The sequence below is a fragment of the Plectropomus leopardus genome, chromosome 18 (assembly GCF_026936395.1).
Source record: "Plectropomus leopardus strain MGB_pleo_1.0 chromosome 18, ASM2693639v1, whole genome shotgun sequence".
Classification (NCBI taxonomy): domain Eukaryota; kingdom Metazoa; phylum Chordata; class Actinopteri; order Perciformes; family Serranidae; genus Plectropomus; species Plectropomus leopardus.
Window position 1 is genome coordinate 2958188 of NC_142193.1, and position 26301 is coordinate 2984488.

General features: G+C 39.1%; 1 protein-coding gene across 3 annotated transcripts in view; it reads right to left on the bottom strand.

Annotated features, from left to right (window-relative positions):
• Positions 1-26301, bottom strand: part of rbfox1 (RNA binding fox-1 homolog 1) — a 338256-nt gene that overhangs the window by 266016 nt on the left and 45939 nt on the right. For all 3 annotated transcript variants that reach the window (XM_042505386.2, XM_088091126.1, XM_088091127.1), the window contains one exon: positions 9146-9191. The gene's annotated coding sequence lies outside the window, so the exon portion shown is untranslated. The remainder of the gene's footprint in view (positions 1-9145; positions 9192-26301) is intronic.

Below are 26301 nucleotides of genomic sequence, written 5' to 3' on the forward strand. Positions count from 1 at the left end.
ATATTCAGAGCTGCCTCCACAAACACAACCAGATGCCCACATTTTTTCCTCTTGTAATTCTGCTCTCTTTCACTTCAGATTTGAATTCTTCACGCGAGGAATGATCCATTTTGCCATTAAAGAGTGAACAGCCAGTGCTTTTAATGCCACATTGTAAGACAGCCTGCCCTGTAGTCTGGTTGCGCCAACAGACGTGTTAAGGAAACTAAAAGGGTCTGAATCTGTCTGCTGGCAAAGTTTTCTCTGCAGCCATGGAGGAAATGAGAGTTTCTTTAATCATGTATCCTCCTAATAATCTCCTGGTCTCAGGCCGACAACTTGAGCATCCATAACCAGCACACTTCAAGGGGAATAGGCTTATGGAGGGAGAGACGGATAAGGAAAAGAGGGAGAGAAAAAAAAGAGAGAGATTGAGGGAGCAAAGAACAAAAAAGAGCCAAAGAGTGAGAGAGACAGACACAGGGAGGAGGGGGGCTATTTGAAAGAAAGAAAAAAAAAAGATTTCCCTGCAGTATAATTTGCTGATACAGACGATACAGTGATGAAGTGAGAGAGAGCCAGAGAGAGAGACAGTGAGAGAGAAAGAGGGCGCAGGAGAGAGAGCCAGCGAGAGAGAGAGGGAGAGAGACAGAGAGAGAGAGAGAGAGAAATCCCCAATGGGCAGACTAAGAGTAAAAATAAGGGAGAAAAACTAATTAACTGATGAAGTCCCGTAGTGGGCTGCACATGCATGCACACACACTCACATACACACACTAAATACTAAGGTGCAAACTGGAAACCTCCTGCCCCCTGCTGGTCACTTTGCATCTCTGCCACACTCAGCCAGAGAGGAAGTGCTGAGCAAAGTAACAGAATTGTAACACACTGGATTATTGTTGAGGCAGCTGGTATAAACAGCAGACTTTTTTGCTCAATTAGCAGTTAAATAAGTGTCCAAATTGTCTGATAATTCAATAAAAGCAAAGAAAATGAAGTACTAAAAGATAAGAGATTTGTGTAGCAGAAGTTCAGGTTATGCCTCTCCTTCCTTTAATCACCTGACAACCACTAGGATTCATCTGCTGACCCTTTGGAGGGGCCTGAGCCCTAGGTTGCAAACCACTGGATTAAACTAGTTGACTACATAAAAACAGCTGACCTTCTATAACAGTAGCATGTTGCTCTCAAAGTGATACATCAGAAATCTAATGAATTCATATTATACCATATATATATATATATATATATCAGTCACAGGGGGGCATTTCTCTGCAGGTTAACTTGTTGCTAATCTATCATTCCTCACTTCTACTTTAGGATTTTGATTGCCAAGTATTTTTTTAAGTATTGGCATACTTACTCTTGCTGTTTGTTCTAGATTCAGGACAAATTTTGACAAGAATGGTCCTTCTAAAATGGAAAATTCTTTCCGTTGCATTGAAAAAAAGAAAAATCTGTGTTTATCTGATAACACTGTGGGAAAGATCCTTGTTTACATGGATCCTCAAAAACAAACAAAAACACGCAACTATGCATGCCAGGCCAGTAGTTGGTGGAGTAACTTTGTAATTACACACAGTAGAAGGTTTCAAAAGTTTATTCCAGGCCTGTGGGGACGAAAGGCCAAACCACAACAAAAGTTTAACATTTCATGCAAGAACCATTGCTGTGTAAATGGCTATTCAGATTGAAGAGATATGTAGCTGGGATGTCAGTTTTAACATGTGAAACATAATGGGATTAAAGTTTGTACATAATATGTTAATTTTTTTCAATTGTGAGCAACCCCGGCTGACCTTCCTGTCTTTAACAGGCTGTACCGCACTGAGTTTTAAAGCTACTGATGTGATGTGATGTGATGATACTGGTAACATATGAAACTTGAAGACCGGAGGAATCCATTGGTACCATCCATGCTACAAGTAAGTGAGCTCAATAATGTCCAAAGTTCGGCTAAATGTTGACAAAGGAAGCAGCATGGCTATTTCACAGGGGTCCTTTGGCCTCAAGACATCTGAGTGAAAATGGGTTCTGTAGGTACCAGTGAGTCTCCCCTTTACAGACATGCCCACTTTATGTCACACCCATAAAGTTTTGAGCAAGAACCAGGGAGATTTTTACATGTTGTATAAATGCGTTATTTTTGCCTATTGTATTGAAGCATATGTGCATACTGGGGTCCTTAAACAGTCTTGAAATTGCTGCCTCCTGTGAGCTGACCACAGCTGCATCACCAATGTTGGAAAAGAATGACTACAGACCTGTGGATGAAGCCCAATCTAAGGTCTAAGTGACTCAGGTCTAAATTCCATCAAGGCCTTCTTGAGATATCACATTCACAAGAACAGGACAGACATATGTCAGTGGAATGTCGCCTCGGGCGCCAAATGTGCTTGGTACGGCACTGTCAAATCATATTCATCCTGGAGAGCACAACAGGAGTTCACCAGACAGACTGGTGTCCACAGTCAAACACATACACACACACACACACACACACACACACACACACACACACACACCCACACACACACACACACACACACACACACATACACACACACACACACACACACACACACACACACACACACACATATTACTGGTGTTCTGGCCCAGGTAGGATTAACAGTATTGGCTGGCTGATGAGTCACTCCAACCTTCCATCGGTGCTTCAGTCATCCCTCAATCAATCAAGAAAGATTGTGCACGTGTCACATGGTAACCTCGCAGTACATTTACATGATCAAGCTATGGCAATAGCTTGATCAGGCTATTTGAATCTGTGCTTTCTTTGACAAATTTATGCTCTTTGACTTCTGGTTCAAAGCCCAGCAGGGGAAGTATGGAGCATGTGCAGAACGCCTAGAACAGTTCAGAACCGACTGAGGGTTGGATGTACCAAGAAGACCTGGATACAGCACAGAGGAGGGGCCTCGTTCATTCCTATGAGAGCTGCTCAGTAGCACATGAAGCAATAAAAGCTCTTTTTCAGCGGTATGACAGTACCTGGATCTTCTGCATTAGCGGGCCCATGAGGGTTGCGCACAAGATACTTACAGTGGCTGAGTGTGTCCGAGTGGATAACTTCCACCAGCAGAGCGACTAACTTCCAGTTTAGCGCTTCGCTAGCTTGAATGGCAGCCAAAAAAATCCAATCTGTTGACTCTTTTAGACTTTCCAAATGTTATTGAACTGGATGACATAAATCTTGATGGTGAAATGAGTTGTTTCTCAGAAGGTTTTGACGCTAACAAAAATTATCCCCTGATTTACAGACATCTCTTTCCTGATGCCAGTCTATGGGGACAAGTCTTTCTGAGCCCATGGGCTTCATGTGATGGACCCAGCCGGTGTAATTCCACCTTTCACCTCATAATTTGCATCAGAGCCTGGCGTACTTCCTGGGAGCTTGGATTGAGGTGTATACATGACAAATAACCCCGATCCCATTGTCTGGATGTTCACTTCATTCATATGATCTGAGAGGTGTTAGTATGTTTACTGCACAAGAAGATAAAAAGGGTATTATAAGGTGGTGCATTTCTATTATTGGGATCAAATTATGGAATGTTGCAAGTACAAGATTAAAATTGTAAAGCAATTTTGAAGGTTATAAGTGTGAACAATGTTATAAATTGCCTTTTTTTTCATTCTGAAAGGTAGCTTAAATTGATGAGTATGTAGGTTACGGATATATAAGCATTTTGCTTCTGCCTAAACCTGCTCAGTCACTACATCAAATACAGACTGTTGTTTTGTTTATACAGACTATACTGTTTGTATTTATTGTATTATGTATGATGACTGAATAAAATAATACAATTCAAAAAAATGTTTACATGCATTTTAAAAGTCCAGTTTTAGTCTAATTAAAACAGTATTAAAATGGACCTATTCTATCATGATGTGAACATACTGCATGTCTTTTCTCAGCAGACTTCAGTCTAAAGTGGGGCTTCTTCAAAAAATCATCCATCTTCTCCTTTGATCTTTATGATCTGTTGTATCATCCTCCTCCATCAGTTCAGCTGCATCATCAGCTCATTCACTGGAATCCAACTGAACTCCTTTAAAAAAAATAACACTATAGTGGAGTGACACTGCAGCTACTGCTGTTACTGCTGTGCTGTGCTGTGCTGTGCTCTGTGTGTGTGTGTGTGTGTGTGTGTGTCTGTGTCTGTGTGTGTGTTGGCAGCTTGTGGGTAAAGTGTTCCACTTCTCAGCGAGCTCCCTGCTGATTCACTACTATTCTTGCGAAAGTTGAGTAGTGTTAAAACACCTCTCCTCTGTATTGAGGGCCTCTTCAGCACTGAGCAGAGCAGCCGTGTGTTCAGGGACGCGGCTCAGAGGTGAGTTTGTTTAGGCTATCGAAGCCAAAGGCGCCAGCCAGCCGCAATTATCTGAAGTTCAGCAATATCCTTGGGCAGCGTTGATAATCAAGCAGCGTGAACGAGAGAGACCTTTTCTCCTGCAGGTCCCTTGAGGCCTGCCTGTAATATGGGTCATTTATACAAAAGGTTCCCTATTTGAAGTTTTTTTGTTCTCTTAACACTGTGCCAGATTAACCAGTTGAGGTTCTCCTCACAGCTCGTGTTTCTATTTATGTAAGATGGTAGCAGGCTATTAAAGTAGCCGCTCGCTGCTGTGTTCTCCCCACCAGCAGCTCTGACAGTAGCTGTTCACTCCCTCTGCAACCAGCCGCACTCTGTTACAGAGCTGTGTTAACAGCACAGCAGTCTGCAGACATGCTAGCACCCCCCGCAGGCTGTTATCTTCATTACAGCCCACACAGTCAAAGAGCTGGACTTCAAATCAAAGGCTTACATTGCTTTGTTGTTACTCACTTAACCCTTTAACACCTGGATTGACATCAGTTCTCTTGTGCTGCAGTCAAATGGCTTCCTTTATCCCTAAAGCTGTGAAATTTGCTCGATTTCTTTTGAAAACACAGTAAAACATGATAAGTAACTTGTCATGTGTGTCCCAAAAACTGAAAAACAAAGAAAAAGAAAATAGTAAAAGGTGACATGGAAATGGGGGGAAAATGTCCAAGAAAATATATATATATTTTAAAAATCTCATAATTATATATTTAAAATAATGTCACAAGTATTAGGAATCATCCTGACCAAGTATTTAGTTATTCAAATTTCATGTTTCAGTTCAATTCTAAGTTAAACCAAAAAAAGTATTTTTTTTTAAAGTTAAATCAGATAAAACTGATGGACCACAAGATTTATGTAACTAAAGCTGACAAATTTGATCTTTTATAGTAACAAATGTTGTGTTATGACAAATAATACATTTAAATAAAAATTAGTAATATTAAGAAATTTTGTACTTTAAATATTTTAAGTTTACTTTAATAAAGTTTACCTAATTATTTGAATACATTTTGTGTATTTGGAATTTGTTGAACTTACTTTAATCATCATCTAATTATTTTTAAATAAATTCTGTGTATTTCTGTTAGTACTGTACAAGTATGTTGAATTTACTTAAATAAAGTTAATATAATTACTACTAATTGATTAGAAAGACTTCATTGAATTTTTGTGGAAATTTTACAAGCAATTAAAATACATCAAACTGAATCTAACAGACAAAATCATTTTGGTGCGTGTACTCCCCATGCACCTCCAGAAAGGGAAAATGTAAAGTATATATTAGAAATCTCATCTCAAGTTCTCTTTCAAAACTTCTTCATGGTGATATAAAATCCATATCTAATAATAATGTTATGATAATTAATCCACATCCATATTATATATATATATATATATATATATATATATATATATATATATATATATATATATATATATATATATATATGGGCTTCAAACACTGTCTGATAAATGGGACAGCACTGTGACTCCACGTTATCTGGACAGAGACGTTTGTGTGGACAAGTTGTGTTGAACAAAATCAACATTCAGAGCAGAGTCGCAGACTTATTAAAGGTGTGCAGGGGGCCCTCAGACACTTGCTGATTTCACCGTGGGACATCCTGGAGTTCTCACAGACACAGCGGGAGCTCACCACAAAGTCTTTGTGTGCCTGAGAGGGGGACACTGGAGCCGGGCCTGTGAGTCAGACTTATCTCAGTCACAGTTTTCTCCTTCTTTTTTTCATCTTCTATATATTTCTCTACATTTTATTGAATTAGCCATGTAACCCTTTAACACCTAGATTAAATTAAATTAAATTAAATCTAATTTACTTTACTTTTATTTTATTTTAGTTAGTTTTGTAAGTACACAACATCATTTTAGTTTTTTTTAATGTTTTTTTTATCATTTCAGTTAACCATAATGTTTTTGTCACACCTGATTCTAATTTTTAGTTAAGTTTTAGTGGAGTGTAATAACCTGACCAGTCTTTATTTCTTTTACAACCTCGATTGTAACTACATTTTATAGGTCACAGTGTCACAGCTTTGATAGAGTTTTTTGTTTGTTTGTTTGTTTGTTTTTATTCTGATTTTCAGGGAATTTTCTTGTATTTTTTATTGACTCATTTTGGGGTAATTTATTATTCGGTCATTGCCTTCTTCCCATGCCAATTTTCTCAGGTTTTAAAGTGTTAATGGTTTTCTAATTTCTTTCACGACACACACATGAATGTGTAATATCTTCACTTTACCACACTGTAACTGTCTATAAATGGCATCCTGGCTCCATCTATTGTTTGTTACCTGTTAGTACACACACGTTCAGCACCATGGACAGCTCTGCAGTGAATATGGAGACAATCAGAGAAAAGCCTGCAAAGCTGAAGGACAGCGTTAATGGAGGGGTCTGTGAAAAATGTCCAGTCTCTGACAGGATGGCTCTCAAACTGACCTGAAAACTCTTCCCACATTCCAGGATGTGGCCTTTAAAAGTCACAACACTCTTAAGTCACACACTGTAAATTCTGGGAACAGAGGGACTGACTTTGCAATGCAAAATTGAATGTATATTAATTGATTTGTTATGTTTTGCTGCTAAAAGAAATACATTAAAAAAATGGAAACTGAGCCAGCAAGTATGTGTGTTCTCATCCCCCTTAAAGGAAGCACATTCCTGAAGAACATTGGGCTTCATGCAGCAACATGCTCTTAAATTTCTCTCATATGTTGTCTTAATTTTCTGCTAACAGAAAATATTAGTGAAGTCAACTCCAGATGCACCAAAAATTCTCAACCATCCAAATCAGCTCTTACCCAAGTGATCTCAATGATTAATCCCACTTGATAATGAATCACCTGTTAGCACAGGTAACCCCCCCAAATGCTAAATAAGGGCTGGTTTTGTGGTGTGTGCAAAACATGACACCAAAAAAGACTGTAGGAAGACAACGAGCCTCTGCAGTAGTGAAATTGATGTTGGCCTGCTGACCTAATTAAACTCAAGCTAAATAAATGTGATTTCAGGAAAATGCGTTGAAGTATTAAAAGTAAAAACTATGCATGCACAAAGGTTTAAATTAATGTAATAAATCAAAATAATTTAAATAATTTGAAGAAAAAGCATCAAGCCCTCATACATATAGTTTATGGGAGAAGCTACAGAAGCATAAAAACATGAATTGTGACAATAATGGGCAAAAACATGGTAATTATATATATTTTTAAAAATAAATATATCCATGCCTAGTAACAAAACAGCTGGTTCAACCATTACTCTCATCACAGTTAGATTACTGTTCAGTAATTTGCTCCAATACAACAGAAAGTGACTTCAACCTGTTAAAGGTAGTATAGAATGAAGCAGCTCATATGACAAACAGTTCAAAACTGTTAATAACCAAACAAGGAAAGACCTTCCCACAGCATTTGACCACAGAAAGTAGTAAAACACACTATAATAAACTGCTGAGATTGTATTTATTCATGCAAGAAATTGAGTAACCAAACACGTATTTGTGGATGTGATATTGATGTTTTTAATATTGATTACTTATAATGTGACATTAGGTTGATCTATTGTACTGGAATGGACAAGCTTGGAATTGGGGTGGGGGGGTTCTATTTTTGTGTTTGTTTGGTTGTCAGATGTAATGCATTGCGTGTTTTTGTATTTGTTTTGTCCTTCAAAACTACTACTACTGTGCCAATGTTCATGTGGGCATACAACTATTTGCATGAAACTGTGAACCTATCATTTCACCTGACGTCAGACAAATGTCATTTGGGCAAGTGGTCAAGGTTGATGCATAATTAACACGAGTCACTACTGATATAATCTGTGACTTTTGATGTTTATGAGGAAATGACACAATGTGACTTTGGAACATCGCTGGAAAAGTTCTTACACCACCACTTTCATCATCAACAACTTACTACAACTTAAGCAGCAACATACTGACACTGTGTTTCTAAGTATATTTAATTGTTATCTTTTCTGCATGAGTTATGCTCCAAAAACTGTCTGAATCAAAGCCTTCATTTGAAATAAGCACCTGGCAATTTATAACTTTCTGAAACAGACAATCTGACCATCACAGCCACTTCACACAGTGACCGGTCACACATGGAGGTGTGAAATGGGTAAGCTTTGAACTTGTCTCACGCTTTCGTTTTCTCTTTACGCAACTACCTCTTTTACTCTCCACATCAGCAACCAAGTATATGCTTTGATGAGCTGACCAGTAATGCAAGAGAGAAGAATGACATTTACATTTCTAAATCATCAGAATGATTTGATTAGCATACCATCCAATTGTATCTGGCACGAAAAGTAAAGCAAACAGTTTTTACTGTTCAACCGCTCACACAGCCAGACTAACTTATCTCTTTGTAGGCAGTAGAAAGACTGGGACGTTAGAGACATCCCAGCCAAAAATAAATAACTAAATAGATAAAACAGAAAATGCAGCAATATCCATGAAAAATAGTGATAGAAAAATGGCAACAGGCCTGGGTGCCAGAAATGAAGCCTGTTTTAAGTCAACTTAAGGTAATAATAGCTCTTAAAGTGGCATATTTCTGTAGTTGTTGTGAAAATTGGCAAAATGATATAATCTCCAAACAGAAGTGAGCAAAATTTGAACACATTTCAGTCTGAATAATGACACAAAACAGTCTGATTATAAAGCCAGTATTAGACTGAACTGGAAAAAGAAAAAGAATCAACTGACAGCTGGGAGATCAAAACAATGATATTGCTGTACTTACCAAGTTACTGTCTTTATTTCTGCAGCTGCTGCTCTTCTGAAGTGCTCTAGAAAACACACACACACACAAAGAAAAAAAACTTAGCTTTACACAATCAACAGTACACTGGCGTCACTGGCTGGCTCTGAATGTGCCAGCAGTTCAGTGTGACCAAACACAATCTAAATTCATAAGTTAGACAGACAACACACAAAGCCACTTGACACCCAACATCGAAATTGGATGAAACGGGGTACACAATGGAAGCACAGGTGTGAAGGGCTGTCATTGCACGGCTTTGTTTAGCAAAGGCTGTCTGGACAATGGGGCATGATTGGAAAATCTTTAAGAAAAACTTCTGTTTCTACAACTTGGGTTTAGTTTTGCTGCTCTGGCCATTGGTTCTGTTAGTTATAATAACACTGGACTCAAGCACAACATTGCTAAACTAAATCTATGGCCATGCAGTTGTATGTCTCCACGAACTAGCACATACAGTTTACATCCATGTCTGTGACAACATGGATGCTTCACACACATCTTCCCCTTGGCAGCACAGACGATATATACGATCACAGTTCTAAGGTGGGCACCCAGGGTTCTTGAGTTATGGCCAAAAACATGTTTTTTGAGGTCACCGTGACCTTGACCTTTGACCTTTGACCATCAGATTCTTATTAGTTCAGTCTTGAGTCCAAGTGGACGTTGGTGCCAAATTTGAACAAATAACCTCAAGGTGTTGTGGAGTTATCAATGTTCACACGAATGAGACGAATGCAAGGTCACTTTGACTTTGACCACCAAAATGTAATCAGCTTGTAATTGAGTCTACTCAGATACATGTGAAGAATATTTCTTTGACTTCTTTGTCTTTTTACAGTTTTCTCCTCTGCTTAAGAAACTCCTTCTGCTTACAGTTTTTCGCCTTAGGAGCTCTCTTAAAGGCGAATATTCTTTGTGAATAACTTTTATCTTTGCTAGGATCTAGCCGTAACTGTAAGGTGAAACTCTTTGAGGATGGTATATCTCGAAAGCCTTCTTTCTTTAATTTCATCAGAAGGAGTAACTCTTCGTGAATATGTACCCTGTTCCCCTGAGTATTTCCAGTCATCCCAGTTTAGCCTTTGAAACCTGGATTCACATCACTTCTTTCATGGTCCATTCGGACACCTTTCACAAGCATTTAAACCTTAGAATTCTGAACAAATTTGTTTGCTTTCTTTTTAAACACAGGGCGAAAAACATGGACAAATTTAAAAAAAATAATAAGTTCTGCAAATTGTAAGAAATCGGTAGCATTAGATTTTTTTTAGCCACAGAAAATGTACCAAAAAAATCAAAATAATATTTAAAAAAATACATTCATTGATAAATTATCAGCATTTTATATCGAAAAATATTTCGCAGAATTATCATTATTTTGAGCACTTTTTTACAGGCAACTTCCTTGTTTATCTGGGTTTTTTGTTTGTTTTTTTCTACTTTTTTTGTAATTTTCAGGTAATTTTCTTAAACTTTTCCTTTTTGGTCTTGTTTTTCTTAGCTGTTCATTGCCTTTTTCTCATGTTTTCTTTAAAAATAATGAAGCCACAATCTTCTCAGATTTCTAAGGGTTAACCGGATGCACACTGTGTGCTGCTTCCACCCCATACTAATGGTTGAGGTGAAAATGATACCATATTTTACAGGGTACCTTGATATTATTATCCCTTTTCCAGCAGATGGCACTATTAACAAACAGACATGTTTTGTGTGTGTGTGTGTGTGTGTGTGTGTGTGCGCGTGTGTGAGACCGGTTTTAGGAATGACACACATACGTCCTGCAGACAGGAATAGAGCACACAGCAGAGAGAGGAAGGAGAGACTATTACACTGACGGGCAGGTAGACAAAAAAGCCCACTGCCAGACAGACAGACAGACAGACAGACAGCAGGCAGGCCACAGCCACACACTCCACTTGATGCTGCTATCTTAATGAGAGAGAGGTGTTAGTGTTTGCAGAACTCATATTTTATCATTTAATGTTTGACTCATCTTCCTAATCAACTCGGTTTTCGACATACACACAGGTAAGCAGATCCTCACCATCTGCTACCGCACACACAACACCCAAGCACCCACACAAACACCCACATAATCAAGCTTGGCAAGAACAGCATGTCTGCACCATGTTTGATTAGGAGTGGAGTGTGTGTGTGCATGTGTGCTTGACTGAGTGTGTTGATTTACAGTGTGTGTCAGGCCTTGCCCATCTGCCAACAGACCCTCCCTGAAATCTGCCATCCCTGAATCTCACTCGCACAAACACACATGTACACACACTTGGAAGAGGTCCAGAGACTGCACCAACTAGATTTATGTTGATCAGTGATACAAGAGTTTTTGTGGTGGTACAAACCAAGCCAGCAGAAATCTTGGTCATGCACTCAGATCAAAATTTTAAGATGCATGTTAAGACCATTACAAAAGTAGAAGATGAAATATGGTTTGAGCATGGGCGTTTCTAAAATTTAAGAATACTGGGGGTCTAAGCCAAAAACAAAAAAAAGAACAAAACAAACAAAAAAAAAACCCAGAAACTAAAACTTAACTTTTTTGGGCTGCGTTTTATTGTGGTTACCTACAAAACCATAACAAGCAGAAATCTTGGTGTAGTCATGGACTCAGATCTAAAATTTAATATGCACATTAAGACAGTTACAAAACTATCTACTGTCAACTATCACTTTGAGACTTGATAGCACTCCAGCAGGATAAAAAATATATCAGTGCATCTAAATCCAGTTCTTCTCAGATTTTTGCACTGATTTCCTGTGTGTCTGAGAACTGATTAATTACTGATTCTAAGTTGGTTCTGGTGTTCCCACATCTCTCTAGGTGAGCTTTTCCATTTCAGATTTGCGCAAAACACAATTATGAGATGACTGTGTTTCCACTGAGTGATGTTATGTGACTTCTCTGGTGATGACATTTCAAGAAGCGTGGTGATGGATGCTGAAAACATTAACAGCTTTATTTCTATTGCAATACCCACTCCAAATGCAGAAATAAACAACTAATTCTTAGGGTAACAAAAAAAAACACAGCTTAGTTTCAGATTATTATGCACAAATAAAAACACGATTTTGAACATTATATTCCATTTCTGTCAATAAATCCCCCTAAATCCTCCCACTGGACTTTGAAGGGCTTTTATGTCCGATGTAAAGCACTTTGAATTGCCTTGTTGCTGCAAGGTTCTGTACAAATAAACTCGCCTTGCCTTGTTAACTGCAACTGGCACTAAACACAGTGTTTCATTCTGGGTAATTCCTGTCCAGATTGGATAAGAGATTTTTTTTTTCCTCTTGACTGAAAGGATTTTCAGGTCTCAAATTAGAAGGAAACTCTAGTTCCTGAAGAAGCTGAATGAAAAGTAAATTGACCCTCAACCTCAGCTGGATGAGTCCATTTGTAGACATGGAGCACTGCCAGCCTCTCTCTCTCTCTGAGCTATGAAATGAATCTCATCAGTCTCTCACCACCCTCACTCTCTCCCTCCTTATCTCCTTCTCTCTCATTCCATTTCAGTCTAATTCACACCTGCTTCTTTGGCCTCGCAAGAAATCAACTTACAATAAACTTGCAATATACAGTATATTTATAAAGCGATACACAGTGGGCGATTTGTTAATTTTTGACTGTTTCACTCTTAAGCCCATTTTTAGATAAATGTGGATTCTCGTCTACATCTAGATTTGGGGTTACATTCTCAGATTTTAGATAACCAGAGTCTCAGCATTCAGAATGTAAACGTTTAATGTAAATAACATTTTGAAGCTTTTAAGGGTATGGTGATCAGCGAGCACCAAACAAGTCAGCCACATTCTGGTCCTACTCAGCCAGTCTCCCTTCCTCCCTCCATGTGTCTCTGAAATTATGAATGAAACGCTAACCATATTAGTAACAAGACAGGGTCTGCTAAAGTAGTTTTTTGTCTAATTTTAAATAACCACAGTCTTGGTTCTCACTTCATAAAAGCCACTGGGTCGCCACTGAGCTAGCTCTAAGTGGCTTAGCATTGTGCATCAAAATATGTCAGACGCTTAAACTTTTGTCAGTATGGGCAGTTCGAAGTTGAAAGATGCACATCACGTAGGTGCAAGACTTTCCAAAAAAAGCATACATGAGAAAAAAAATAGCGCTTGCACACTATCTGCCTGCCACACAAGTTTATGGAAGACAACATTTCGGTCCTACATTTTCCATCCTACTTGGATCAAAAGGTTGTCTTCAGTAAACTTGTGTGGCATGGAGTGAGAGTGAGCACCCTGGATCCTGCTCCTGATTACCTTTTATGACTGGTGCTGACGTTTTTCCAACCTACTCTAGGGTCAACCACAGCCACTTTGAAGGATGAAGGCCGCATGCCAACACAGTGGTCTTTCAACTAAGTTGTTTCGCTCTCTATGCTACAAGGGTCATTAGAATTTGGACCTCTTTGGACTCCTTTCCCTTCTCATGCACCTTTCACATGTATTTTAGCTTTTGAACCCTAATCAAATTAGTGCGATTTCATGGGGAAAACAAACAAACAGAAAAAAAGAAGAAAGGCAATAAGCAACTTGGTAAAACATGTTCCACAAATTGCAAGAAAGTAGTAGATGCAATTTTTTTTTTTTAGAAAAAAAGGGAAAAATGTCTAGGGGTAAAAAGAAAAGGTTAGGTTATGGAATTATTTTTCACAAAACCCTTTTTTTCAGATCATTTCCTTTTTAAAAAAAAAATTCACTCAAATTTCTTGTACTTTTAACTAGTGTCTTGCAAATGTTGAGGTCTTTGCTTCTTTTGTTGCTCATTGCCCTCTTCTTCTCATGTTTTTCAAAGAAATCAAGCCAATTTGCTCAGGTTTCAAAGGGTTGAAACCTATAGCAAATAAAATTTTGTCAGCTAAAGCACAGCACCATGCGTCTGGTTCACCAATGTGAGAGATTTCCAACAAACAACAGATATTAATCAGATATTTTGGCGTTTTCCTATACACAAGGAAATATTAAAGCAAACCAAGACAAGGTTTTTGTCTGAAAGGTTATCCCATCCATATCTGACAAGCAACACAGGTGTTTTCATACAAACTCAAAGAATCTCAGCAATCCAGTATTTGATAAACACAAAATGAGTAGGGACCACACAAATGCGGCACAAGCCAATTGTAACGAACGAGCTGCTCAAGCTGAAAAGTTTCTGTGCTCTGCATACACCCCAAAAGAGCTGCACAAAATTATCTAATGGCAAGGTTCCATACAACTTCAGACATGTAATCACTCTAATGTCAAGCTATTGCATTTTTATTTACAAAAAGGTGAAGCAGAAATAATTGCCGTGCTTTACATGTGTGAGAATAATGAAATGTCCTCATTAAAGATAAGATTACACAGAACTGTATTTATCTCAAGGGAAATTGCTGTGCAATGATTGCCAAACAAAGTTGGAATGGTGCAGATACAAAGAATGCAAGACACAAAAAGACAAATATAACATTAGAGTAAGGTGCAAAATATAAAAACTGGAAAACAGTGAGGTGCAAATAAGGTGTGATCCAATATAGAAAATATCAAAAACATTGGGAAACAAGGAAAATTTCACAATGCAGTCTGCATGGAGGCACGAAACAAAATTGAAAATATTAAGATTATTGCCAACTAGGGGTGTAACAATACAAAGATCTGAATGATATATTGAGTCAAGGGACCGATCTGTAATGGAAACCCACATATACACACCTTTTCTATCCAAGTACACCTCATTTCTAGACATTCAAACAGTGCTGGAGGCTGAGCAACAGGCAGCCAAGAAAAAGTCAATGAGCAAATTCACCTACAACGCTTCATTTCGACTGCAGGCCCCTGCATTGAATGGAATTGAAATGGAATAGCAGTACACTTTATGATATCAAAAATATATTGCATTGCATATTGTTTGTCCAAGTAATTTATATACAATCACACAGTGGTGAAACTTGTGATTTACGCTGCATTCATTTATTGTCATAAGCTCATAGTTTTAAGTTGGCAAGCCGTTCTTCAGACTTGGTTGTGTTCATGTGCTTTGAGGTGGTAAAGTGCGAACAACATGGAAGCTACAAAGAAGAGTGGTTGCATTTTAATACTAAGAGTGTTTAAACAAGAGGTTAATAGCTGTTTCCAGTTTCACATATTATATCATATTTTTATATATTTTTCAACCTAATCTAGGTCCTCTACATGGACAGCAGTTAACATTAATACCATATTACACTTCGTATGTGATCAAAATTGATATTTAATATGTGTATCAATAAAAAAAGTTCCTTACAATGACTTTTGCCTGCCATGTTTATGCTTTTATGATGTCAAGTCGGCAACTCGTGTTATAAAATAATGTTGTTATTAATTATAGCATACTCTCCTGACATGCTCTGGAGTTCAAAGTTTGCTTGCTTGCTACAGCTGATAGATGCATGTTCTAAAATGTGCAACTACTAAAAGTAAATGAAAGCTACTAGAAACAAAATAATAATATTTTTTTACCATCAATTTTTGACACTGTTTCCATGCTTTCCACACCATTTCCGCTGCCCTGAAACATCATGCCAATCTCACAACTCGGCAACTCATATCATCAAAATTTCAAAATTTCCCACTTGAAATTACAACTTTGGAGGGCTGTTCATGTGCTTGTATCTTGTAAATACAATATATCCGAGTAGCACGTGAAGGCAGCATTACATCCCTGTTGCCATCTATTCAAATGCAACTTGCTAAAATTTTAAACAGCAACCTGCATTATATTTGCACTGAGAATTTTCAGCTTTCCACACAGTGTCTCTGCTCATTTCTCTTTGGACTCCACAGATTGTGCACTGAGCTTGTACTGGCTAATTTTGGGAGAATAAGAATATGTAGACTTCAACTAAATTAAATACTCAAGCAATGAGAGTGATTTGTTTTGCTTTATGGTCTCAACAGGAGCATGCCATCCTCCTCTCGTCTTCCTCTACTGCTACTGTCTCTCCCCCAGCATCTGCCCTTAGGCACTCTCATATTATATAAGACCCGCCCTCTTGAAATTGACAACAAAATAAAAGAAGTATGACAAATGACAAGCTGCAACAATGACACTTGTCATCACGAAACACTCGGCACAAACCCGAAGACAAGCTGAAACCTTTAAAAGTTAAACAAGAGGCACAGAAAGTGGTTGTCAGGCCACCCAGCACCTTATCATGGGCAGGATTTGGCCCGCAGACCGTAAATTGAGTATCACTGCTCTATTCCATCACACAGCCCTCTGTCTCTCTCGCACGTGTGTGTGCGCGTTGGCCTTGATTGGACCGATCTATGCAATCAACAACATTTATCAAACTTTGGGGCCCTTAATTCACTCATCTATCACACTGGTCGTGCGGCATGATTATAATTAAAAACTCTCATCAGTCAGACTGCCTCTGAATTAGTACTCTAATTGAACAAGTAGCAGCACTACATAGACTGATGACTTCTCCTTTCTTCTCCGCACATTCGCAGACCTTCTCTCATGAATTATTCCCTCGGAAGGCCCGGGCACTGAAGTCGAGGAAAAAGCAACAATGCTTAGTTGATGGATATGTAATCATTTGCATTTTGGGTGAAAAATGGAGAGCTCATTGTGAGTTAATAGGTGTCAGACTGCGTCTTTCGATCTATATCGCGTTTTTGACACCGTCTTTATGACAATATTCAGTAATTACATTATTGCACAAACCCACACCCACCCATTATTACCTGCATTATTTTTGATCTGCTCACCTTTAGTTGGCTTCATCACATTTCACGATTGATCTGAGGGTTTTTATTAGGACTGGGGCGACGTAATCGATCATGTGAATACGTCGATTCACGTAGGGTGTGTCGACGCATCATACCATTTTACACAGCGCGCGTGACGAGGGCGTGAGCAGCGCCGCGCGTGTTGTTTTTTGTTTTGGCGCTGGTGTATCACGTCAGAGCGCGCACACTGCTCGCCCGAGCAGCGCTCGTCAGACGCGTCTGAGCTGCGTGTGAGGCAGCACATCCAGAGAAACGGTGGCTCGCCGTTTTTTTACCTGTGACGCTCGCGTTTGTTGACTCTATACCACTTCATGCTGCAGTTTTAGTATCTTTCTGTCACACAGATAAAGAAATACAAAGATGTTTGTTTTACCTCAACTTCCTTGCTTCCCTTTCAAAACAAAAGCTATCTGACTGTGTCTCTGTGGACAGAATGCCATCAATTGCTGATACAATGCATTTTATTTTGAAACATTTACAGGACCGGGTTGTCAGCTGTGCAAAAGCTTGTATAACTTCATAAATAAGTGGAATATGTGCTTATAAATATGAAAATACAGCACTCATATCAGCAGGCAGCTATATGCCTTAAGCCCCAGTTAGACTGGTCTATTTTGATGCAGAAAGAATGAATTTGTTATAATTATTTCTGTTAGAGAAAAGTTATAGAGTTTTTCAAATTGGACTAATTTGACTGTAAGATGTTTTGTTGGACTGCTAGATTTGAGGTTTGTGACTGTAACAAAGAGTTACTGTTTTGTTAAGTGACTTGTATTTTACATTGTTTTATTTATTTTGCTGTTTGATTGCTTAATGTAGATTACACTACATACCTTTTACTTGTGAGTGGAACAAGCTCTTGCATTAATTTCATTTTGGAGAGACTTTATATCAGACTGTAAAACACAGATTACAAGTTAAGACTGGGCTATTTTTGTTGGGGAATAATGTCCTGCAGTGTATGACAAGTTTTAAAATGTTATTTTCAGTAAATTCGTTATATTTATTGAGTAATTAAAAAAAAAATCAATAGATTAGTTGATAAATTAAAAAAATTGATACCTTAATCAATTAATCGAAAAAAAATTGATAGATTTATTAATAAAAAAATAATCTAGTTTTTATCATGGTTTGCTCTACTGAGAGCCGATCTCATGCAGAGAGACATGAGAGATAATAACACTGCAGTCCATTTTTCTTCTAGTTGGGCCTCGCCGTGTTTATTGGTTGATAAATGTGATCGTTCACCCAGATTTTGCACCGATTATCACAAAGTTAACAAAATCACGAAATCAGACTCCTATCCATTACCCCGTATGGAAGACTAAATCGTCAGTGAATTTGATTTACTGAAAGGGTATTGGCAGGTTCCTCTGTCTGCGTGCGCTTGGGAAATTTCTGCATTTGTAACACCCACCGGATTGTTTGAGTACACTGTCATGAGCTTTGGACTTCGAAAATGCTCCTGCAACTTTTCAGCGTCTTATGAATATGGTGGTGTTATGAATAAGGATGCGCTGTCTATTTGAATGATGTGGTTGTCTTCAGTGACACATGGGAGTCTCATGTCCAGCACGTCTGTGCTCTGTGTGACTGCCTGGCTGAGGTGTGCCTCAGTGTCAATCTGGCGAAGTGTGAGTTTGCCAGGGCGACAATAAATTATCCTGGCTGGGTTGTGCGACAGGGGCATGTGCGTCCAGTGGATGCCAAAGTGGAAGCTGTTTTGCAGTACCCCGCTCCCACTACGGAAAAAGGGTTAATGTGTTTTCTGGGCTTAGCTGGTTTTTACCGGAGTTTCTGCCGCAACTTTTCCACAATGGTTGCGCCCTTGACGGATTTGTTAAAAGGCAGGGAAACATTTGTGTGGGACTCCAACTGCCAAAATGCATTTGAACAGGTGAAAAATCTCCTATGCTCCGCTTCTGTCCTGTCTGCACCGTCCTTAAATGAGCCTTTTAAGATCCAGGTGGATGCCAGCCAGGTGGGCGCTGGTGCTGTCTTGTTACAGCAGTCAGATGGCACTGATAAACCTGTTTGTTACTTCTCTAAGTTCAACTCGTACCAACGAAATTATTCCACCATAGTGAAGGAGGCACTGGCTCTCATCTTGGCTCTTCAGCAGTCTGAAGTTCATGTCAGTGCCGGTTGTGGTCCTGTGGTTGTTTACACTGACCATAATCTTTAACTTGTGAGGTGTGATGGCGGATGCGCTCCCTCGCGCCCCAGTGGGCTAAGTTTGTAGCTTGCGACTGATGTGCAGTTATTCCATCCTCCTGACGGTGCTCTGATGTCTGTCCCTCTTCCTCCTTCTTGAATGAGTTTTTTATAGGTGCCTGGTTGCTGAGGTGAGGTTTCGGGGGGCGGGATCTAACTGATGTGAGGGAATCCTGTTTTGTTTGTTTTTCAGTGATCCCGCTGGGAAGGGGGGGCGTTCTCAGCCCTGCCTGCAGGGTCTGCTAGTGTTTTCTATTGTGAGTGGTTAATCAGTGCTTTCTTGGAGCATGTGGTCCCAGTATATGAGCCGAGTTAACAATTGTCTCTTTCTCTTCTCCAGCAGGCACCCCTCCCTGGTGATGTGGCCCGTCTGTTGCTTTTTGATTTCACTCATATAATTTGTGCACCATACAGCACCCTACACATCACATTACCACTCACACAACATATCTTACATTCCTGATCTACTTATAATCACATCCCATTTGATGTGTTTTTGATTATGTTATATTTAAACTTAATTTGTTGTTTTGGTGCGTCTCTCGATTTGTCATGGCCCAAGAGCTGGGTTATGGCAGGTGGCAGAGACATGAGTATCATTATCATGATTATCAGCACCGCAGCATGTGTTGAACCTGTATTGATGCCAATACTGACATGAAACACTGATACCAAAACAACACTAAATGTGTTGTTGGCAACACTTTTTTTCAGGTTCAGGAGACTGCTTTTCAAAATCAACAGGAATTTCTGAAAATATCGTAGGTCCTACAACATTTACAGGAAGATATTAGGACATTTCTAGGATTTTAAGATGTTTCTTGGATTTTAGGATGTTTCTATGATTTTAGGACATTTCTAAGACTTTAGGACAGTTCTAGGATTCTTGGGCATTTATAGGATTTTAAGGCATTTCTAGAATTTTAGGAGAATTTTAGGACTTTAAGACATTCCAAGGATTTTAGGACATTTTTGGCTCTTCTTGCACTTTTTAAAAATGAAAACAAGCTCAATTGTTATGCTTTTTATGCACTCTGACACCTTATGTAAAACCTTAAAACAGTTTTTTGTACCAGCTGTAAATATGTTTATTTCTGCTATAAAGTTGGACATTTTAACATTAGGGTTCATTGGGGATTGACACGCTCTTGGAGCCAGTTCATTCAAAGAACTGCAGTTTGGCACCTCCATTTTTAAGACCTCGAGGTTGCCACTTGGCTACCATACAAGGTGCCACGAGTAATGTGGGGTTCAGTATCTTGCCCAGAGCACACTTTAACATGTTGATGGGAGGAGCAGGGGATCGAACCACCGGTCTTACGATTACTGGACATCCCACTTTACCTGCTGAGCCACAGCCAGCCCACAATAATCAGCTCAGCCTTAGAGCAGGAAAGATAAAAACAGTAACAGTATTATTTTACCCATACTACTACTCTTACCAATACTGGTGTCATATACCATACTTATGCCGCCTGAGCTATTGGCTTTTACACAAGTCTTCATGTACACAGAATCCAAAAATGTTTAAAATATTTTTATAATCTGGAAAGAAAGGTTGCTGTAAAAATGAACCACTTGGTGTTAGTGTATAATCATGAAACCTGCCAAAAAAATCTTAAGTGGATATTAAAATTTACGTTAAGATTGTAGTCCAAGCAAACAGTATCCAACTCTCATGAAGATGTTGATAAAAAAACTAAAATCCACAGCAACTTACCCACAGCTTAGATATAATTAGGACATAAAAAATAAGAAGAAAATGTACGCATAAAAACAAAAACTGCAGCAGCAGTAGAGCTGCAACCTTCTGCAACTGACAGGAGGGTGAGATTTGTGCACGGTGAGAGATGATCAAAAACTCCAGTTATGTGAATATAAAGCAGGGAGCAGCTCAAGGGAGAGGTGGAGGAGTATGCTGCAGCAGTGGAACCTCTGAGTTTTTATTTCATCTTTGGCCATAAAGGAATGGAAACATAAGTGCAAACTTCACCAGAGAGAAATGTTGAATATCCACAAACTGTAATGTCCCATCTCTATCATTCCACCTCCTTACTTCCGACTCAGGTCACCTGAGATTCGATTTATAAAGGCCAATAATAAAAATAGTTTGGAGAAGGGTGGTGCAATATGTCGAAATATATCATCTGACATGTCATATTATGCTATATTGTTTATTTCATTTAATAACGCTTTGCGTCCGTCTGCATGGCCAAGGGGGCATCTCCTCAAGGGGTCGACCAATACTGTTTTTCAGAGCCGATACCAACACAGATTATTAATAGTTAATGAGATATCTAATAATAACCAATCATTGTAACCAATATGCATTTTCAATAAAAATGAAAATCTTTCTGACAATATTTCGAATTTGTAATATAACAAACTCCAACACAAAACTGTTTAAATGCCTTTCGCAAATGTTCAATCAAAACTGAAACTTTCAACATCTTATACAGCAAGTTCCCAATCTCATGTACTACAACATAATTATTAGCTCAGTCCATAGGGACTTGGCTTTGGAACAGGAGTGTTGCCACTTCAAGTCCAGCACTGCCAAGAAGCCCCTGAGCAAGGCACCGAACCCCCAACTGCTCGGGGCACCTGTCCATGGTCAGACCTTCACTCTGGCCGGATCCCAAGTCTCTTATTTTTCATTTCCTTGATCCTTGCTTGGACCGGAAGTCGGTCTTGAAGCGCCATCTTGAAGGACATACCAAAGCGCTTATTTGTGCCAAGGATCGAGAATCGAAGAGGGACCTTTGGGGAGCAATGAGCGGGGACACTCGAGAGCAGTCATTACAAAAGTCTTTTATCGGCCGACACACCCCGTCAGTTATTGATTGACAGACAGATCAAAGATTGCACTCAAGTTTATCACTCTTGAGTTTGATATTTCATTTATGTCCTGAATCACTGTCCAAAAAACAGAACAACAAAAGGGCCAAAAACTGTCTTCATTTAAGTTTTCACGTCGATTTGCTATCTGTATTTTATAGTCTGTTTGTCAGCATACAACACTTTTTACTCTCAGTTATATTCAGTCACACGTGAGGCTGATCATCCCTGATCATCAGGACCAACATTCTGGGTTATTATATAAAGAATTTACAATCTGAAAGTAAATAAATAGCCTGCAGATGCAAATAGCGAACAGCATTCTGGACTCTAAACGGGACACGGTACAGTATGAATACAGAGTGCAGGTTATGTGCAGGTGTTTGTTAAACAGAGAAACTCTGTTGCTGTGTCACTGACAGGCCAAACTCTATTATTAGGTTATTATTTATCTGTTAGTGTAGATGCAACATCAACTCTATCAAAAGTCTCCGCAGCTGATCCAGTTGTGGTCAGCTGCAGCGCCGCCGCTACTGGCACGCACGTATGGCACCAGTACCGGAGGGCGCACCATAACAGGCCAATATCATCATCATCAACCGTAATCTTAAGTATTGCATTAAGTCTCTCAGTGAAGGCCCTCTCAGACACAACGCTGCCGCTGGCTCAGTGAACACAGCAGCTGCAGCTTCAGCTCCGTTTTGGTTAACATTATTATAGTCTCTTGCCTCTGCAGAGCAACGTTTTTTTGACACTTAAGCTCACTGAAACAGACTTGCGTTCATCAGTGAGACAGAAACATCAGGTTTTGCTGAGGTCAGTGCAAAACTCATTCAGAAGCTGTCATATAATCATGCGATGACGTCATAAACGACCTGGCAGGAGGTAACGCAGACGTGTTTCTCTGCAGAGCAGCTGCTGAAAAATGCCTGTTCTACAGATCTGCTGTAATGGAACATATATGCAGAGTTTGTGTAGTTTTGTGGCTTTTCCTCTGTTCTATGTGAGTATCACATTATGCTTAGTGCACCTGAACAACCAGCAGCGGCCCAATCAGCTGATCAGCTGCTGCCATCATCAGAAATGGGCGTTGCTTCACGTGAAGTTTCAAAGAAAACGTCATCTCATGGCTCTTAAAACCATCTGTGCTTGTTTTCTCTCTTCTCTCCTGGTTTCCTTGCATCTCTCCATGCATCCCTGGTGGGTGGGGCTTAGACTCAGGGAAACAACGCAAGTAAGGGAAGCAGGGAAGCAATTTAAGGACTTGGGATCCAGCCTCTGACATCTCTCCATTTAACATCCAACCAGCCATTTCATATGTAAGAATCCTGTTTGGGCATTTCAGAGTGAGAAACAGGAAATTCAAAGGTTATTTCAAGCCAGTTCCTAAAACTTTCTTTAAAGAACTTTAATCCTTTAAGACCTAAGCATATTGACATGATTTCTTTCAAGAACATGAAAAAAAGGCAATTTGCAACTTTGCAAGAAAGGACCCAAAAGAAAAAAAATAGCAAGAGATTAGTAAAAGTTATAAGAAAATGTCCAGAAAATATGCAAAAAAATGAAAGTTAAAAAACAGAACAAAAGGAAATGACCACAAAGTGCTAAAAAATATATATATAAATATAGTTCTGTAACATAAGTTAAAATACCTTATTATAATAAATATATATGCAGGGTTTTCAAGGTTATTTTTACAATTTAAAAATAAAAATCTGGACATTTCACTTATAACTTTTACTTATTTCTTGTAATTTCTTTTGGGTGGGTCATTTCCTGCTAAGATGCACATTGTCATCGAAAGAATTTGCACACGTTTAAAAGGTTTAAATCCAGATGAAAGGTAAAAGAAAAGTGATGTAGGCCCAGGTTTCAAAGGGTTAATATCACAGAAAGATCAATGTAAATGTGTTTGGCATACATATTAAATCCGCATAGACTCTAGTTTAACCAGAGATAATTTTGCATTTCCTGCAGCCTTTTCTGGCCCTTTCTTCTCTGCCTTCTTCACCGCAATCTCAACTAACTTTAGCTCCCTAACCTTTATTTTGCATACTGCCAGTCTTCACTTATGCAGCTTTAAGAAGCTTTGTGGATTTTTTTCAGGTAGAGCAGACAGCTTGTTCTGAACCCCCACACCTGTACCTGAGGGCAATATACCAGCAGACTGCAGGAGAAGCACAGATACATGTAGAGGAAGACTATCTCCAATCTACCCACCTCCACCTTTCTTACCTCTTTCCCCTCGTATTCTGTGCTAGCTCTGGATTGTTTTTGTTCGCTTTGAGTATAAGTGTGTGTGTGTGTGTGTGTTCCCTGTCACCCTTTTCTTTTCTTTTTTTTTATCTTGAAGCTGAAACTATTTCTGGCCCTTACACAACAAAAAAGGTCTCTGTCTGTTTTACATTTTACATAATACAACTGTCTCTGTCTTTGTATTTTACATCAGCAGAAGCCACTTTAGGCTGACGACAGTCTCACAAAACTTTCACAGCACACACTGCCGGGAGACGCCAAGGTGTGTATTTGTGTGTCTGTGTGTGTGTTTGTGTGTGTGTGCGCAGTAGGGGGTATATATGGTGTTTGCAGTGCAGGGCAGACTCTCATCTCCGAGCAGTAAATCCTTTTGAAGAGCAGAGGATCGCCTCCAGACCAGCCAGAGCTAACATTGTCTCATAAAAACACACACACACGCGCGCACACACACCCTGCCCACACACATCCTCTAGCTTTCACATATAGCCTACACAGGATGGACACAGTAACTGAAACAACTATGCTAATGCAGATTTCCCAAGCAGCGATTACTCAAAAATCCACTTTAAATTCATTAGAGTTCTTCAAAAGAGAAAGTAAGTGAAAACCTCATGGGGATTGTTGTCAGTAAGGTACACATCACATACAAATGGTAAATACAAATAAATTGTATTTTTTAGGTGTAGTAGAGGTCAGTGCTAACGTCAGGATTGGCTGGACGTATGTCTGTCACGGCGAGTCACATCCACTGAAAGTGTTGACAGAGAGTCCACACTGATACAGAGAGAGAAACAGAATGTTGAGTCCATGTTATCAGGAGAGGCCGCAAGGGTAGAATGATGTGAACATCCTTGTTGATACTCTGCTGAAGTTGCAGGGGGATTTCAGTTCAATTCAGTTTAGTTCAATTCAATTCAGTTTGATTTATTTTAATATAATTCAGTTCAATTTAAATTATTTAATAGAATTCAATTCAATTGATTCAGTGTAATTTAATTCAATCTAATTTAATTTAATTTGATTTAATTCAACTCAATTCAAGTCAATTCAATTCAAAACTTTATTCAGGACTCAGCTCATAGTGAGGTCCATAGACAATAAAACAAAAATAATATTAACAAAAATAAAAGAAAAGCGACATAGAAAAAAAGATAGATAGACAGATAGATAGATAGATAGATAGACATATCGATAGATAGATAGATAGATAGATAGATAGATAGATAGATAGATAGATAGACATATCGATAGATAGATAGATAGATAGATAGATAGATAGATAGATAGATAGATTCCACAGTGAATCAGGCATTTACATACAGACATGAACGCCAGTGGCTCCGGACTTAAACCTCACTGAGCTCAGTTCAGGATTGGCTAGAGCCAAAATAACGCCATCGTCAGATTTTACCAGCTTACACATATACCTAAAAATCTGATTTCTAATTACAACAGAAGAAGTGGGATTACGAACAGTGGCAAAGATTTGGTTCAAACTCGCACTCCATGAGGCTTTCAGCAGCCTCATACTGTCATCATAGGCCAGAGTCTGTCTCTGCACACTGCCTTTTTGTAGTGACGCCACAGATGGGCAGCATACAGAGGCGTGCAAAAAGATTCATTAATATCATCGATGAACCTGATAACAATGCAATGGAGTTGAGAGCTGCAAGTAGTGTTGTCTAAGATACGTCACACGTTGAAAGATTTGGTAAGAAAATGAACTCTTGGAGTGTCTGAGTCTATTTTGTATCTAGCCGCCTGTCGTTACCTGTTTGAGCTAGGACCACAGGTTCCTCTTGGTCATGAGGAATTAGATGCCAAGGAGGGAGGGGGGCACCAATCTTTAGTGCCATGTTATGCAACACAGCACAGGCCTGGACAATGCTTCACATCTCTTGGTTTAACAGTCTACCTCCAGATGCATCCAGGCACAGACGCTTTCCTTTAACAAGGCCAATGCACGCCCCACAACAGATTGAGCACAATTGTGCACTTTATTGTAGGATGTGTTAAACTGGCATTTTGTGCCTTTATTTAAC